The sequence below is a fragment of the Muntiacus reevesi genome, chromosome 6, assembly GCF_963930625.1.
Source record: "Muntiacus reevesi chromosome 6, mMunRee1.1, whole genome shotgun sequence".
Classification (NCBI taxonomy): Eukaryota; Metazoa; Chordata; class Mammalia; order Artiodactyla; family Cervidae; genus Muntiacus; species Muntiacus reevesi.
This window is the reverse complement of record NC_089254.1, coordinates 53,899,920-53,904,798: the sequence shown is the minus strand read 5'-3', so window position 1 is coordinate 53,904,798 and position 4,879 is coordinate 53,899,920.

The following is a 4,879-nucleotide window of genomic DNA, read 5'->3' as shown; positions in this document are numbered from 1 at the left end:
TTGGTAACATCCGTTGGATCACAGAAAAAGCAAGAGAGTTCCAGAAAAACATCTACTTCTGCTTTATTGATTATGCCAAAGTCTTTGACTGTGTGGATCACAACAAACTGTGGAAACTTCTTCAGGAGATGGGAATACCAGACCACCTTACCTGCCTCCTGAGAAATCTGTATGCAGGTCAGGAAGCAACAGTTAGAACTGGACATGGAGAAACAGACTGGTTCCAAATAGGGAATGGAGTACGTCACTGCTGTATATTGTCATCCTGTTTATTTAACTTATATGCAGAGTACATCATGCAAAATGCCAGGCTGGATGAAGCACAAGCTGGAATCAAAATTGACGGAAGAAATAATAACTTCAGATATGCAGATAACACCACCCTTACGGCAGAAAGCAAAAAGTAAAGAGCCTCTTGAAAGTGAAAGAGGAGAGTGAAAAATTGGCCTAAAACTCAGCATTCAGAAAACTAAGATCATGGCATCCTGTCCCATCACTTCATGGCAAATAGATGGGGAAACAATGGAAATGGTGAGAGACTTTATTTTGGGGGGCTCCAAAATGACTGCAGATGGTGACTGCATCCATGAAATTAAAAGACCCTTGCTCCTTGGAAGAAAAGCTATAACAAACCTAGACAGCATATTAAAAAGCAGAGATATCATTTTGCCAACAAAGGTCCATCTAGTCAAAGCTATTGTTTTTCCAGTAGTCATGTATGGATGTGAGAATTGGATTATAAAGAAAGCTGAGAGCCAAAGAATTGATGCTTTTGAACTGTGGTGTTGGAGAAAACTCTTGAGAGTCCCTTGGACTCCAGGGAAATCCAACCAGTCAATCCTAAAGAAAATCAGTCTTGAATATTCATCGGAAGGACTGATGCTGAAGCTGAAACTCCAATACTTTGGCCACCAGATGCAAAGAGCTGACTCATTGGAAAAGATGCTGATGCTGGGAAAGACTGAAGGCAGGAGGAGAATGGGACGACAGAGGATGTTGGATCCAGAGATGGTTGGATGGCATCACCGACTCGATGGACATAAGTTTGAGTAAGCTCCAGGAGTTAGTGTTGGACAGCGAAGCCTGGCATGCTTCAGTCCATGGGGTCACAAAGAGTCGGATGTGACTGAGTGACTGAACTGAACAATCCTTCCTGAAACAAATGATTCAGGCAACAATCATCAATGGAGAGTCCAACATATAAGAAATAAATCTCATATCTTAATTATTTAAAACAATACCAATTTCCAAAATCAAAAGAAGCAGAGAAAATAAAAATTAATAAAGGTGCTTATATGATGTTAATGTGCTATAATACTCAATTTCAAGATGCTTTTAGACACACTCAACAATTCAATGGGCGTCAATGGGAAATAAAATTTTCTACATGTAGAATATTTGTTACAAAACGAAGATCAAGATCATCAGGGCAATTTATGTTTTCTGTATTTTTGTTCATTTGTTTTGAGAATGATAACTGAAATTTTCATTTTTTAGTCAGCTTCACTGGGTGTTTATTTAGTGTTAATTTTCTCTTAATTTTTTTCTATTATGAGGTAAAGATCATTGTTATATGTTATTCAAATATATACTCCTGTGCATATTTTTGGCTTTTGATTAATTAATTAATTTGCTTATTTAATTTTTATCTGCACTGGGTCTTGGTTGCTGCACGCATGGCCTCTCTGGTTTTAGCAAGCAGGGCTGCTACTCTTTGAGGTGCGGGCTTCTCACTGTAGTGGCTTCTCTTGTTGCGACTTATGGGCTCAGGTGCCTGGCTCAGTGGTTGTGCTGCATGGGCTTAGTTGCTCCTTGGCATGTGTTATCTTCCCACACCAGGGACCAAACTCATTTCCCCTGTATTGAAAGGTGGATTGTTAACCACTGGGCCATCAGGGAAGCCCCACATTTATTCTCTTTATTTTTACAGAAAACCTCTGAAACTTTCAGAATAATCCTGTTAGTAAAAAAATGATGCACTGCTTATTATTATGGTCACTTATCATTATATAAAAATACATAAATACAATAAAAAAATTCATAATAATTTATGAGTTGTGGAATTCCTATTTTTTCTTAATCATAAAATTATCTGTTGGGAATTTGAAATCACTGTAAAAGTGTGAATACACAGCCTGATGGCCTTATTAACAAAGTCTTTTTTTTTTTTTCCAATGATGTAGACCTTAATCAAAATTTTTTTCTCTCTCCAACTCATAGATCCAAACGAGTTGGTCGTTGTAGGCACTCTGATGGAGGGAAATCTTGACATATATTTAAACAACCTGAGAATGTTCAGCCTTTAGAAGAAAATAGCTTTGGTGAAAATTTGATAGCTATCTTCATAAACTTCAAGGCTGTCCTGAACAAGAGAAACTGCATTTATTCTGTAAGACTCAAGAGGATAGAATTAAGATAAATGAGATGGAGTTACAGGAAAGAAAATTTTGATTTTGTGTGTATATATATATAAAAGTTTCTAACAACCAGAGAACTGAAAAGAGAACAGATTGCCTCAAGAAATAGTGGTTTCCTATCAAGGAAAAAGGCTGGACAACCATTTATTGGTGATATTATTAAAGGGACTCTTAAAAGTTTATGATTCTTTCTGACTCTGTTATTTTATTTTCTTCATGAGATACATAAGTGTTAAAATTGTCACTTATGGTTAAGAATAATGAAATTCAGAGAATTATGTTGGTTAGGATACTTGGTAAATTATAAAAGCAACTTGACCTAGCCTAAGCAAAACTGAAGGACTGTATAAGACAGAGTGCTATTTCTTAGAACCCAAGGCTGAATATTGTCACCCTGCCTGTTTAACTTCATGCGAAATGCTGGGTTGGATAAATCACAAACTGGAATCAAAATTGCTGCAAGAAATACCAATGACCTCAGATATGCAGATGATACCACAATAATGGTAGAAAGAGGAAATAAAGAACCTGTTGATAAGGGTGAAAGAGGAGAATGAAAAAGGTGGCTTAAAACTCAACATTCAAAAAACTAAGATGATGGCATCTGGTCCCATCACTTCATGGCAAATAGATGGGGAAAAAATGGGAACAGTGAAAGACTTTATTTTTTTGGACTTGAAAATCACTGGAGACAGTGACTGCAGCCGTGAAATTAAAAGATTTTTGCTCCTTGGAAGAAAAGCTATGACAAATCTAGACAGCATGTTAAAAAGCAGAGACATCACCTTACTGACAAACATCCATATAATCAAAGCTATGATTTTTCCAATAGTCACATACAGATGTGAGTGTTGCACCATAAAGAAGGCAGAGCACTGAAGAATTGATGCTTTTGAACTATGATGCCAAAGAAGACTCTTGAGAATCCCTTGCACAGCAAGGAAATCAAACCAGTCAATCCTAAAGGAAATCAACCTGAATATTCATTAGAAGCACTGATGCTGAAGCTGAAGTTACAGGGTTACCTGATGCAAAAAGCCGACTCATCGGGGGGAAAGACCCTAATGCTGGGAAAGATTGAGTACAGGAGGAGAAGGGGGTGACAGAGAACAAAATGATTGGATGGCATCACCAACTCAATGGACATGAGTTTGAGCAAGCTCTGGGAGTGATGAAGAACAGGACAGCCTGGCGTGCTGCAATCCATGGGGTCACAGAGAGTCAAACACAACTTGGCAACTAAACAACGAGGGTAGTATAATGCAGCTAGGGACCGAAGCCAACAGAACTTTCTCTATGTCTCAACTCTGAGTCTCTCTATAAATTGCTTTGTTCTCTTTTTCTACAGATATATTTTCTGTGCTTCGCAGCCACATGATAGGTAGAAATTCCACGGCTCCCTAGTTTACATCTCTGTCATTCAAGAGAATAGCCCAGAATGACTGACTGCCTCAATTATTTTGAACTTTATGGTACCCATTCATCACATTGTTCTCCCTTCTGATTCCTGTGCCAATTGATAAATAACCACAGTAAAACTGGATTGGATAATGTGACTTGAACTTGGGGCACAGATGGAGTTTTCTACAGCTTTCCTTTCAATTGAACTTACTTGATAAAAAGCAGATCCTCTTGTCTGAAACTTTGAATTTGCAACAAGTGATACAAACATTTTGAAATTTTTTTTTTCTGTAACTGTGGCACCAATGACCCTAGCATCTAGTTCTCTGTGGCAGTAGGACCAGTAGCAGCTTCCAATATCTGGTGTTACAATGATGACTGCAGGGCAATGACATCAGTTACATGTCACCGAGATTCTTTCTGCAGCATGACTTTGACTGTCCTACTATGATCTCCTTTAGATGTTGCTCATTTTTTCCCAAGCCCAGCTTTTCAGGTCTTCTCAGGGGTTCTGTGAGCATTCCTAAATTCTTGCAATAATTATTTTTTATTTTCAAATATCCCAGAGTCGTTTTGTGTTGTTTACAACTAAGAACTTGCCTGTCTTACAATCAGCTATACCAATTGGTCAAACTCTTGTAGAGGAGACCTAATTGTCAGAGATCCACCCCATTAATGACAAGACCAATCCCCAGGAAAGAAAGGATGACCAAATACCCCCAAATAAGCATCTTTTGGCATAAATATTCAGTGAGTGGTTCAAGACGATAGAGGAGATTAATATCAGGAACCTAAAAAAAAAAGTCTTAACAATCACCGTTTAGTTCATTCTTTTATCCCTGTTACCCTTGACTTGTAAATTAATAATTAGTAGGGAAAACTAGGGTTTTTGAATAGAAAGACCAACATAAGCAATTATAGAGTCTCAACAGTTTACTCTTCCATCAAACTTAGAAAACAATTTAGAAGAAGAATAGGCTGAATTCAATTCGACAACTTAATTCTTTCAAACTCGTCACTTAATTAAACTTTGTGTGCATCCGTGCCATGTCATTTCAGTC